Below are 14,133 nucleotides of genomic sequence, written 5' to 3'. Positions count from 1 at the left end.
TCGGCCACCCGCAAGCTATTCTCGTTCTCGCCCCCGGCCCGTTAACCTTCCACCCTGCATGCGTGTGCGAGATATTGCCGGACGACGGTGACCACGGCGAGTTCGTCCGTAAAGGGGTGTCCAAACAGGACACTACAAAACGCACGACTCCGACAAATCGTGAAAATTGAAGCGGACGCTCCTATAGAAGCGTCGGCTTCAATTTTCACGATTTGTCGGAGTCGTGCGTTTTGTAGTGTCCTGTTTGGACACCCCTTAACTCGCCGTCGCTGGAGCTGGTCGCCAGCGGGTTGCAGTCAAAAATGAACAGCTTCCAACATCTCTAGTTAGCAATCAGTCTCATCGCTGCTGCGATCAATGTCGAACGCTTTGACAAAGCATGTGATGCCGTAGACGTAATCGTCCCGGACCGCATGCTCGAAATGCGGAAGGTAAACGAGGAAGCTGAGGCTGGAGATGCCAAGAGTGCCAAGTCTGTGAGTGCGTGCAAGGGGACGCCGCGCGTGAGACTGGCTACGTAGCCAGCCTCCCGCTCCGCTTGGATCCGCCCCTCCGAGAGACCCGCATATAAAACGATTTCTCAACGAAACTATCACGCTATTTTCAAACTAAATTTAGCAGTATTATAGGAACATACAATAGGTCCTAGATGTATAGTTATCTCATATTTTATTTTTGGCGTGTCATACCCCTTTTTAACCTTGATAAAAACGTTCGTGAGTGCTGTCGTGAGAGTGCTCTTCTAGATTTTTTTTTGTTAGTCAAACATTTTCTGAGAGTGTGCTTAGTGTTGAACCCAATATTTTAGATTATCACTTGTGGTATTTTTGTTCCATTGCTAAAAGACTGGAAGCACAAGGAACGGTTCTGTTCTAAATATTAAACAATTTGAAAGAGGTACTAACGAAAACATTATTGATTACCTGGATGCTGAATTAAATATTACCTCCGAGGATTATAATTGTAGTTTGTGGGTGAAGTTTAAGGATGCTATAAAGTTTTCTATTGAATATTGTGTCCCTTCGAGCAAAGTACGGAAAAATTGCAAAAAGCCTCGGGTTAGTCGGAACATTATTCAGATTAAACGCAAAATAACGCAACGCAGAAGGTAACATTGCACGTAAACGGGGCAATTTCAGGAAATAAAACAGGGATTGGTGGTGAGGATAAGTCTGTCAAAAACAAACTATTTTAATGTAATACTTTCTGAATTTATTAAAAGTAACCAACAAAAAATGTAAACGTTACCTAAGAAAAAAAAAAAAAAAAAGAAGTACCACAAAAACTAACAATAGATGGAGATTTTGTACCTGAGGATAGGAAAATAGTAAAAGCTTTCAATCGGCACTTTCAAAGTGTGTGGAATCCAAAAAAGGAACACGCGGTGCAAAACCAGTAATTCCGTTGTAACGTGATTTTGTCCATTGCAGTGGAAAGGGTTTTGACCATGCCACGTAAGCTGAAAGTTAAGAAAAGCTCAGGCACGAACTAGTCTCCCCGATGCTTTTTGAAGCGCTACACCGAGCTGTTGGTTTAATATTTAGCTAATATCTTTCAAGTTTCGCTACTCACTGCTGAAATGCCTAACGAATGGGACAGGGCTTGAGTAATACCGATTTTTAAAAAAAAGGAGATAAATTTTTAGTGTGAAATATTTGGCCAATATCAATGACTTGTAACTGCTGCAAGTTACAAGAACACGTGGTGAACGGTTTTATTATAATTTTCTTTTTTCAACTGAGGGGGTATTTTATTGACAACGGAGCATGGTTTTATGATGTGAATGTCCAGCGTCACGCAACTTGTGCTGACAGTTCATGAGTTTTCCGCGATACTCGATCAATTGGGGCAAGTTGATGTATTCTTTTAGATTTTTTTGCAAGCCGTTTTACAACGTACCACTTGGGAAACTGATATATAACCTAGCTAGCTTAGATTTGGGTTCCTATATTATCATTTGGATTGCAGCATATTTAAGAAATATAACTCTGTTGATGTTGACGGTCATGTTTTCGAGGTTCTTGCTGTCAGATCTGATGTATATAAAGGACTGTGTTAGGGCGTTTTCTTTTCCTAATATATGTTAATTATCTCGCTGAAATAGTGCCGCAGTCGGTTCCGATAAAGTTGTTCTAGGGCGACTCTATTATATTTAAAGAGGTTAACTCTGGTGACGATCACGTTGGGCCTGAAGAATCTCTCTGGAATTGAAAAATGGTGGGAAAATTGGGACTTGAAGTTGAAGATCAAGAAAACTGCTTTCGAGAATTACGACGAAAATAAGTATTAGTTCAGTTGTGTACCGCTGACTTATTTGTGATATTCCAGACGTTACTAGCTACCCGTTATTAGGCGTCATAATTACTAATTCTTTAACATGGTCAAAACATATCTTAAATATTTGCTACGCAGCATTCTCAAAATGTTTTCTAAAGCGTTCCTCAAACACGTCTCAAGTAAACTTGAAGGTGAACATTTCGGCAGACGTCTGCCTGGTTGTGTTAAATGTGATAAATAAATAAAGGGCAAACGCCAACCAATCCCTAAAAGATCGTAGGGTCTCAACGTTTCGGTGCCGGCTCGGCACCTTCTTCAGGGGGGCTATTTAAAAGAGAAGCAGATTCTTTCTTATCTTCTGCGGTGATTGTAGGGCAGTATCTTCGTTTTTTACGGTGGTTAGTTTTCAAACCAGGTGCGGTACCTTCGTTTTCTTCAAAGTTGGTTATTTACAAACCAGGATCAGCGTCTTCGTTTTCCTCTATGGTAGGGCTTGTTTCTTTGGTGTCTCCTCTGAGTGTCGTAATCCACTGACGTATGCTGAGGGCAAGGGGCCGGAGGATCGATTAATATTTGCTGGTGTGGTCTGTATAAGCCATGACTCAATTAAGAGCCGTTGCCGCCCTGGTTTCTATATCCAGGTTTCGGGTATTTTCAAAGTCGATGCGGTGGTCATTGTCCTCGCAGTGTTCGGCAACAGCGCTACGCTCTCGATCAAATTTGTGTATGTCATTCTTATGTTGGCGGACTCTTTCCTTGAGTTTTTTTTGTTTCGGCGACGTATAAGTGGAACACTCAGCACATGGAATTTGGTACACAACGCCTTGTGCATTTTCTCTCGCTAGACGGTCTTTCGGACGAAGCATTAGGCGCCCAAGTGTCGAAACAGGTTTGTGAGCCACCTGAATACCTTCTTTGGCCAGCGTACGGGCCGGAGTTTCGCTAGTTCCCTTTATATAAGGTATACAGACACGGATGTTAGGGCGGGACTGCGTACTATTTTGTGGGTGCTCAAGACTGCGACCAAGACGACAGGCAACACGGCTGATGAAGCTTTGGTGTAGCCATTCTTTTTGAAGTCGGCCGATGACAGCCTGTTCTTCACTTTCTTTATCTTTCTTTGAGGAACAGATGTTTTGAGCTCCGGACAACAGGGTCGCAACCACCGACGCCTTGTGACTCGAAGGGTGGTATGAGTAAAACCGAAGGTAACGTCCAGTGTGGGTTGGCTTCCTGTATACAGTGAACTCCATGTCTTCACCAACTCGCTTGACAAGCTCGTCCAGAAACGGCAAGGTGCCGTTTTTTTCAAGCACTAATGTAAACTGGATGGCCGGCTCGATGGAGTTTATTTATTTATTTATTTATTTATTTACAAATACCCTCAAGACACCGAGGGGCATTACAGATGGGAGTGGTGGTTAAGTGCGAGGCGAAACTTGGTGTTATCTGCGATGGTGACGACGTTATCGGGAAGGCCATTCCAGTCCACAATAGTTTCGGGTAGAAATGAATGCTGGTGGGCTGTAGATTTGGTTTTGGGTCGGGCAATCTTGCATGTGTGGTCCAGTCTTAAAGAAACGTAGTTGGGTGGGCTAAGGAGAGGCTGATTTAAAGAGGGAGAGTAATACACTTTATCCAGGAGGGAAAGCCTGGAAATTTTGCGGCGAAGAGAAAGGTCAGGGAGGGTTAATTGAGATTTCATTTCAGTGACACTGGAAAAACGGGAGTAATCGGAAAGAATGAAACGAGCTGCGCGGTTTTGGAATGCTTCTATTGCATTGGTGAGAAATGAAAGGTGGGGATGCCAGATAGATGAGGCGTATTCTAGTTTAGGGCGAACAAGAGTAATATAGAGAAGTCTTTTGAGGTTAGAAGGAGCCGTCTTGAAATTACGCCGAGTATAACCAAGAGAGCGATTAGCTGAGGATATGATTTTATTAACATGATTATTCCAGGATAAATTATTAGACAAATAAACACCAAGATATTTATATTCGGTAGTGGCCTGGAGGACGGTGTCATTTAGTATTAATGTTGTTACGTGGGGGGAGGACGAGCGCGTGAAACGTACATGCATGCATTTATTAATATTTAGGGACATTTGCCAAGTACGGCACCAGTCGGCAATCTTGTTAATGTCGTTTTGGAGGTGGAGGTGGTCGTCGGGAGATTTTATTAGTCTATAGATAAAGCAATCATCTGCGAAAAGGCGAATTGAAGAAAGTTGAAGTGGGAGGTCATTGATATAGATTAGAAAGAGCAAAGGGCCAAGTACAGAGCCTCGCGGCACGCCGGAGAAGAGTGGAGCTAAGGAGGAAGGCGAGTCGTTAGCGAAAAGAAATTGAGAACGGTAGTTAAGAAAAGATTCGATCCATTTTAGAACGAGAGGATCTAATTTTAAGGAAGAGAGTTTGAACAGAAGGGCGATTGTGAGGGACCTTGTCAAAAGCCTTGGCGAAATCCAGGAAGACAGCATTAGTAGGAAAGCCGGAGTCGAGATATTGAAAAGGTCATTAGTAAGAAACAGCAGCTGGGTCTCACACGAACGTTGCTTGCGGAAGTCGTGCTGTGCCTGGGTGAAGTAATTGCAGGAATCCAGGAAACTGATATGATGCTTGTAGATGATGTGCTCGAGAATTTTGCAGGAAATGCAGGTAAGTGAGATTGGTCTGTAGTTGAGTGGAGACGTTTTACTTCCAGATTTGTGGACTGGAATGACCTTTCCAATTTTCCAATCGGAGGGTACCACACCAGTCTTCAGAGACTGCTGAAAAATTTTAGTAAGGAAAAGCGCTGATGAGATTTTCGTGTTGGTTAGAAGTTTGTTGTTGATATCATCTATACCACATGAAGAGGACCATTTTAAGGGATCCTATAATGCTTACTATACCGTCAAAGTCTACGAAAATAGGATCCATAGGGAAAACATTTGTTGTTGGAACGAAGGGGGTCTGAACGATGGGTGTAGATACAGTGAAGGCATCGGAAAATACAGTGGTAAGAATATTGGCACATTCACTATTCAATATTTCATCACCAGAACTTCTCACAAGGTTAATGTTTAGAGATGGTTTACCATTAACAATGCTCCAACACTGACGAGGGTTATTCTGTAACATAGATGGTAGGGTGTGGTGCAAGAATGTGTGCTTACGCTCACGCAACAAACACTTGTATTCAGACGGGCAAGCGGCATGCTTAAGCCAGGTCTCCGGTGTATTTAGTTGTTTAGCATTCCTAAACAGTATTTTTTTTTATTTGAAAGTCGGCGAAGGAACTTAGTAAACCATGGCTTAGATGCATTCGATCGGACGTTTGTACATGGCACATAACGTTCGACAAGCTCGAGTAATTTGACTTTATAGAAATTCCAGTTTTCATTGGCGTTCTAGTTATCAAAGTTCGGGTTAAAAGAGACGAAGAAATCCGAGAGCTTGCGATTTATCATTAGGTGTGCTAGAAAGTTGTCCACCTCTGATGTTTTGAGGATACAAAAGCAATCATCGACGTAGCGTAGTAACACTTTGGGGCTAGCCGGAAATGAGTGCAGCGCCCTTTGTTCGATTGCTTCCATCGTCAGGTTTGCCGTAGTAACTGAAATAGAAGCTCCCATTACGGTTCCGCTGGTCTGGCTGAAGAACTCTCCTTGGAAGCTGAAGTAGGTACTGTGAAGGCAGAATTCAAGGAGGCAGCATATTTCATCCACGCTAAGGCAGGTTCTTTCGTTCAGGTCTTTCTCCTTTTCGAGAGCGTTTCTGGCTGTGGCTACAGCCAGGGGCACTGGAACGCTTGTGAACAGTGAAATTACATCGAATGACACTAGACTGTCCTCGGTGGTGACCTTGAGTTTTGAAACGAGCTCCATGAAATGACCGGCGTTTCGTACGTTATTCGGCGTTCTTCCTACGAGAGGGGAAAGGGTGCAGTGGAGGTAGTTGGATAGCGCCCGAAGCGGTGACGTTGTAAAATCCACGATAGGCCGGAGGGGAACATTTGGCTTATGGATCTTAGGGAGTCCATAGAATCCAAGAGCAGAGCCATTTCGGCATATGAGCCGTAGGTAGAGGTTCTTTGATTCTGGATGTTTTTTTTTGAAAATTCCCGCCAGAAGTTTGTTCAGATTTGTCTGAACTTGTGTGGTGGGGCCCTTTTTGAGTTTCTGATAAGCCGAGCCGTCCAGAAGATCCTTCCCCTTTCGTACGTAGTCTTCCCGATCTAGGATGACCGTCGAGTTACCCTTGTCCGCCGGTAAAAGCACAATCTTTGTGTCATCTCTTAGCTGCCGAAGTGCTGTCGACTATTCTCTTGATATGTTGTATTGTTGACGCAAAGGCATTTTCGACAGAATGCTACCCGTTTTCTGTCGGACCCGTTCCTGGGCGCTTGAGCTCAATTGCGTGATTGCGTCTTCTACTGTGGCGACAATCTTTGGTATGGGCGGCTTTGTCATGGTCACGTTAAAGCCGTGGCCTTTTGCCAAAACAGCAGTCTCGACTGAAGAGAGTTCCCTTGAGGAGAGGCTTGTGACGAACCTGGTAGTGTAGGAGCCGTATCTTGCTTCACGTTTCTTTTTCAGCTTCAAGAGCTTCTCCTTCTGAGAATCCCGTCGTTTTTGTGCAGAAGTAGAAACGATGTTTTCGGTGAAAGACTGAAGGGATGGAAAGATACCTGGGATGTGGTGTTCAAGCTGCCGACAAATGAAGAGCAAGTCCAGCTCTTTCTTCTTGAGTGTTGCTTGACACTCGTGAATACGCGCTTTAACCAGACGGTGCTCTGCCTGGTCGAGCATCTTATGTCCTTCAGGTGTAAGAACGAGGCGCTTGAGAAGAAGGCTCTGTGGAACTATGTGCGCATCTCGACAGGCTTTCGTAAAATCGAGGTGAGTCCTGAACGTAGAGATACTGCAAGCAACGTTTACATACCGCTTCGCTAGCTGTGCTGCTTTTTATCGAAGTCAAGGCGTATAGACTTGAAGGTGAACATTTTGGCAGACATTCACCGCAGAAGAAAAGAAAGAAGCTGCTTCCCTTTTAAATAGCCCCCCTGAAGAAGGTGCCGAGCCGGCAACGAAAGGTTGGGACCCTACGATCTCTTAGGGATTGGTTGGCGTTTGCCCTTTATTTATTTAGAACGCCTCAAGTAACATTATGATTCTTGCACATGACAAATTAATTAGAACAAAACTTGAGCATGCAGCAGTCATTTGGAACACATACATTGAAAATATGACATTAAACAGATTTAGACTGTTCAAAGAAAATCGGTCAGATTCACATTCGGTAAATACAGGACACTAGACTACCCCACAAAACTTATGAAATAGAATTGCATATCAACGCTAGAATCACGTAGAAAAATGACTCGGATATTATTTCTTTATAACATACTAACATAGGAAGTAAACATGAAAACACCCACTTACGTAACTCCGCTTAGCACAAGAAGGAGAACAAGGAACACACTCTCCAATTTATTGTCTGCAAGACGAATGCTTTTAAGAACGTTTTTTTTTCTCGTACAGTTTCTGAGTGGAATTCACTTTCGAAAGATATTTTTCGAACGTTTAATTTCAATCAGGCTATATAAGACTATTTACTCAATTACCCTAATTTGTTTGCAGCATTGGTATTGTGGATATGTTTATATATAGTATATATGCATATATATATATATATATTTACTATATTTGTTGGCCACGATTGTTTTGTTGTGTTGTCTTGTATTTTCCGCTATTGTGTATTTACCTAATTACCCTAATTTGTTTGCAGCATTGGTATTCTCTATATGTTTATATATAGTATATATGCATATATATATATATTAACTATATTCGTTGGCCAAGATTGTTTTGTTGTGTTGTCTTGTATTTTCTGCTATTGTGTATTTACATGCCTTTTCATGTTTCTATATTTTGCTCCTCCTGCTTGGGCCAGAGAACTGGCCTGTAGTATTGTGAAATAAATAAATAAATAAATCTAAGAAAGGTTGCATAGAGTAAATGTATAAATATATGTGTAGACAGTGATACATAGTCCTTCTTTATATTTCTAACATTTATGTTTTTATGACCTATGGAGTGAACACTACGCCCCCGACCTAAACTTTCGAAAAGGTGAGAGAATAATTGTCGCGGTAATTTATTACTTAATTAAAACGAAATAATTAGCGTAGCCTCTAAGAGGAATTACAGTAAATACTGTATTTTAACATGACTAAATAAAAAAAGTATTAAAGGTCAATAAATAGATTTCGGTTAATTAATCTACTGTGGGTTTTTTGTAAACGCTGAATTAAGCTATATAAACTGTACCCTCGGATAATTCCTAAGATATCTTATGCAGGCTTAATATAAGGCCAGCATTTACGTAGTTATGCGACAAATGCAGCAGTAACCGTCCAAGTCGAATAGAAAAAAAAGCAATAGCGATCGGGTGAGCTTGAAATTTGCAAAGTGCAAAGCGTCAAAGGTTTCACTGTTGTGCTGCAGCTGTTTTTGTTTTCTATTGTTTGTACATGTCAGTCGGCTGTATTGTATATTTCGGCATGTTTCCGTGTTTAGAGCTCAAATGACGAAATACACACGTCAGCGGAAAGGACAAGGACAAGTAAAAGTCGTAGAAAGGGCAAGCCCTGAACTCACAACTGACGTTTAATGGAAAGGTTGTGAGGGAAAATAAAAGACTTACGGCCCAAGCCGAATAGAAAAAAAAAGTAGGAGTGCTATACACAGCGATCGGATGAACGGGAAATTTGCAAAGTGAAATGCGTCATAGGTTTCACTGTTGTGCTGATGCTGTTTTTGTTTTCTGTTGTTTGTTCATGTTACTCGGCTGTATTGTATTTTTCGGCATGTTTGCGTATTTACTGCTCGAATGGCGAAATACACACGTCAGCGGAAAGGACAAGGACAAGTAAAAGTCGTAGAAAGGGCAAGCCCTCAACTCACAACAGACGTTTAATGGAAAGCTTGGGAGGTAGAAGATAAACCTTACGGGCATTTTTAAATTTTAGTTGAAGGAATGTCGAACTAACTTCATAATTAGCCTCTGACCGGTGGTAATGCTCTTTGTTTACTGCTCTTTGTTTACCGCTTGTCCCACAACCTAAAACGAGTGGCCGCGAGGTTTGAGGTACGAATCCTCCTTGCTGCACCTGACAAACTTAGACGACTGCGTGCAAAGATCGACAAGCAGCAAGATTCTCATGACTAATGTCAGATCAATCATGCACGGAAGTTAGTTGGCTGTCGCAGCAGCATCATTTACAAAATCCCGTTATCATGTGGAAAAGTGTATGGAAGACAATCGGGGAGGTGCGCCAACGTGAGACTCGGGTGGCATGCCGTATCCCTTAAATCTTCACGTGGCGGCCATCTAGCCGTGCATGTGAGGGACTGTGGTTGCGCCCCAATTTCGTCTGCCACGAAAGTACACAGAACGTTTTATGACACAAAGACTAGAGAAGTATATGAGGCACAAGTGATTATGTCGAAAGGACAGGCCTGCGTGAGTCCGGCATCGATAGCCCTGTCGGTGAAGAAGTTAGATTTTTTATAAATTGGTGTCCCTGATTTACCTTTTTCTTTCTTTTATGCGTAAACATCGTCCCAGAATTACCGTCATCTCCTCCTTTTACGCATAAACTTTGAATGTCTCCTCTCTTTAGTATAATCACTATATTTATGAGAATAAGTGATTTATAATATGTATCAGTTTTAAAATGAACAACACGTCAGAGGCTAATTATGTAGTTAGTTCGACATTCGCTTCATTTTAAATTTAAATATACCCGTTACATATTTCTTCTCCTTTACAATCTTTTCATTAAACGTCAGTTGTGAGTTTAGCGCTTGTCCAGTCTACGTCTTTTACTTTTGCTTGCTCTTTGCGCTGCAGTGTGTATTCTGTATAACCAACTGGCCCATCAGATCATTTTAGCTCAAATGGCAAGGTGAATGCAAGCAGCGCAGTTCCGCCTTTTTGTTTTCCGCTTTGAGCCTCATTTGGTGGAAGTTACACCAAGCACGCTCTGTGGCCCTAGACGTCGAAATACTACACGCAAAAACTTTGGTAGTTTGCGACCGAGGTACGGTGAAATATTTTTGTGTAGAGTAATATATTGGACATTTCTGTTACGCCTTTTAGGGAGAAAGGAAAACTATTTTTTTAGAGTGTAGGTCTTGTGAGGGTTAGTGCCAGTTACTAGGTAATCTTAGTAGATGTTTGGTTAATAACCGGTACTAGCTTTGTCAGTTAATCGCGCTACAAATGACAGTTTAGACCTCTAGTTACTAAAAACTAGTGAATGTTGTGACAAGCAGTACTAACTCCTAAATAACAGGCTGAAGTTGAGCTAGTTTGTAAATAATGCAAAAGAAAACGGTCAGCTGAAAGGAAAAGGGCAAAACACAGACAGGGGGAAACAGAAACATCACTGACTATCAACTGAGACATAATACTTCTTCTCCATCACTTTAGCCCAAAGATTCACACCTAGAGTAATGCCAATCAATCAACCTAAATACTTACATCACACTGCTAAATTAATAAATTATATTAAATTAAATAATTAAATCTGGTCACTTACAGCTCCCTGGCCCAACCAAAAAACCACCACTGACACATATCCCTCGTATTCCCTTTCACGAAGCCGTGCCACATTACAAAACTTTTTTTTTTCTTGCTGACAGCGACGGAGGACATGCTCACGCAGTCATCGGCGCTTTCCTCAATGGCCAGGGCCTGGAGAATTTCGCGTGGCGAGGCATATCTGTGTTTTTTAAGAATAGAAACGCTTCTAAACCTTGACCTGCACCCAGACATGCGGCAAAAGGCTGCAAGGTGCCCAGCCCCCATTCCCTGTGGTGACGCCGCGTGCTCCCTCACTGTCGTTAATGCTCCGTCCCGTCTGCCTGCTGGAGCAGCTCTCGCATGCCATTGGGATCTGGTACACAACACCAGTCTGGCATGTGGCGTATTTAGTCCTGTGCGAAGTGTTGCAGGATTTCTTGTGGTTCTTGGCCTGATCAACTCTGGGGCACATAAGGTTCCCTTTGATCGGTGCCCACCACACGACCCGGACATCTTGTCGTGCAGCGATCTTTTTGAGTCGGTGGGTTACACCGTGGATGTAGGGGACTACCACGAAGTTCTTTCCTGGAGTTTGTCTTTGTCGCTCGGTACTTGGTGATCGTCGAGAACATTTCCTGTATATAATATCAGATACGGCTCCAAGAAGGACATCTGGATACCCAGAGTCACAAAGGCAGGCAATCTGTTTTTGGAAAGCTAGCGTCAGCGTGATGGTGGCATGATTTGTGCAGCGCTGACATAAGTGCCGTGTTGGCAACAATTCGTTCGAAGGTTTTTGAATGGCAATATTTAAACGGAAGAGAACATTTGCTTGAACGAGTTTCCTACCTTCAGCACACATGTCCGTGCCTAAACTCAAGTGCGAAATCCAGGAACCTAATAGACTTGCCCACGGGCAGTTCGCGAGTGTAGACCAGGTCGGGGCTACATTCATGAGTGTTCCCATGATCGTGCTCCTGCATCCGTTTTCTTCACTCCGACGTCTGTGCAGCACAAGATAAGGAAATCGTCCAACTGCCTAAAAAGAGCTTCGATTTTGGCATAGTTCAGGATAGATTGGACGTGCCTACCACACGCCGCCAGGAACAGATCGCATAGATGTGGCACCACCGTTGAACCAATGCAGATCCCACTTTTTTGGACGTATTCTATACCTTCCTACGAGATCACGGTCGCCGCTAGATATACCTCAAGCAGTTCCAAGAAGCCGTCTATCCTAATCCCTGCTGCGGTTTGAAAAGGTGTTACGCCGTGTGGCATGAGACTGGTGTGGGGTATTGAATAGAACATGTCCTGGATGTCCATGGAAAATCCAGAAACTACCTCGGACCCATGTTCCTCAAGATAAGCAGTAAGTTGTCATGAGTTGTGAATTTTAAATAAATCATCGCATTGCACCAAGCACAAGTGCTTTGCAAGATAGGTTAACACATGAGCTTGGCAGGTTTTCCTCTCCGCGACAATGGCACAAAACGGTACCCCTACCTTATGTGTTTTGGCCAAGACGAAAACGTCGAGGTGCCCGCCCTTTGTAGCTTTCACTTTGGCACCCTATCTGGTTAGGTTGTGATCTTCAAGGATCCGCTTAACGGCAAGCTTCGTTTTTTGGCTTCCTTTCCCATCAACCTGAATGAAGTTTTTTGCTGCGGCAGCAGTGGCCTTCTCTTTGTAGGTCCCGGCATCAAGGACTACGAAAGCTCCTACTTTATCTGAGACACCTAGCCGAAGATCCGTACTCCGTAGTGCATCTACCGCGCAGCCCAAGCCTGGAGGTGCCGGCCACCTCTGACTTGCGAAGCAATCAATACCTTTCGAGATAATTTGCGATTTTCGCTCTTCGTGAGCTCCTGAGCTCGTGTTTTTCTGAGTAACAGGTTACTTTTGTGAAGGCATATTATTTAAATGTGCGTGCTTCACATTCGAAATCTGTAAATTAACAGCTCGTATAACTTTGCATTGTAACAAAATATTCTCAAACTATTATTATATTCGTAAAACCTTCCATTTTTCACGAAACCCCTACTAAACGCTCAAACATCAAAGGATAATTCTCGCTTATATCACTGAAATATTGAGTATTATTCAATCTGTGCATTACAGTAGCGTTTAGAAAGTGTTTGTTTAAATTGGTGAAATTAAGAAACGTATTTATTTTCTAACTGCGTGGGAATCACCGCTAATTCCTTTAACACTGCTGTGAAGCCACTTTCGAAATCTTTGATTCGAAGATGCACAGCTGCGGAAGATATAGTAAAGGTCATAAAGACAGGTGCCTCTGATATCCGCTAGCATTATCGAAATAAAGATATTTGAGCGTAAGCAAGCCTATGACGTACAGCAGCGGCATTTAGCGACCACTCAGTTCATCATCAATACACGCTTGGCCTCCCCTCTCATTTGATGAAAGGTTTCTTTGTTCACTCGGCTCTCTGCGCTGGCGTTTAGAGACCTGACAGGCGAAGCAACAATAACCCGCCAACGCTTGAAATAATACAATGCTTTATTGAAAAAAAAAAGAAATAGCGTTTGGAAAGAGCAGAATCATACACGGTTTTTCTGCATTGTTCCACGACATTTTGACTCAACATCCAGAAAATAAAATTTCCATCGATACCTCGTTCCAGCATACGTTGACGAAGGGCGAAAGCTCTACGTCACCCTAGTACCATGCAGGGCCTGTACAAATCACAAAACAGTAATTACATCACGCTGCTGAATATTGCTGTTCAACGTAGTGTGTATTTGTAAAATTGCAATAGTATTTGACAATATATTACTGCCTAAAGTAAAACTAATTTCTTATTGTTTAGGAACCTTGCCAAAGAGAACTTTTATTAACCTCTTAAGCGTGATGTTACCGCTCCAAACAAACCGTTGCTAAGGGCGTTGTAATGGACGAATACATGGGACTAGATTTGGCACCGAAAGAACGATTGGTCAAAAATCGGATGTGGAATTCAAACGTCTAAAAATAATAGAAAGAAGAAGCCTAAATCTCACACTTAGCACTACAGTAGTTTTCCGAAAATCGACTGTTTTTGAATTGTTTGCTACGGCAACATCCGGTCCTCGAGACGTCCCGAGATGCCAGCTGATTTTTTAGTTTTAAGTAAGAACCCGAGCGTGCATGACTGAAAAGGAACGCGTCTTCGTGCCTCTAGAAGATTCGAGGTTACTCTTACCCCGAGTTTAAAAAATAAAGGGGCCAGAATGACCTTGCCTACTCAGTCTCCCCAGCTTACTAACAAGAATTTTAGGTCGA

The sequence above is a fragment of the Ixodes scapularis genome, unplaced genomic scaffold (assembly GCF_016920785.2).
Source record: "Ixodes scapularis isolate PalLabHiFi unplaced genomic scaffold, ASM1692078v2 PGA_scaffold13__105_contigs__length_92229423, whole genome shotgun sequence".
NCBI lineage: Eukaryota > Metazoa > Arthropoda > Arachnida > Ixodida > Ixodidae > Ixodes > Ixodes scapularis.
The sequence above is the reverse complement of the archived record's forward strand: the minus strand, read 5'-3'. Positions refer to the sequence as shown.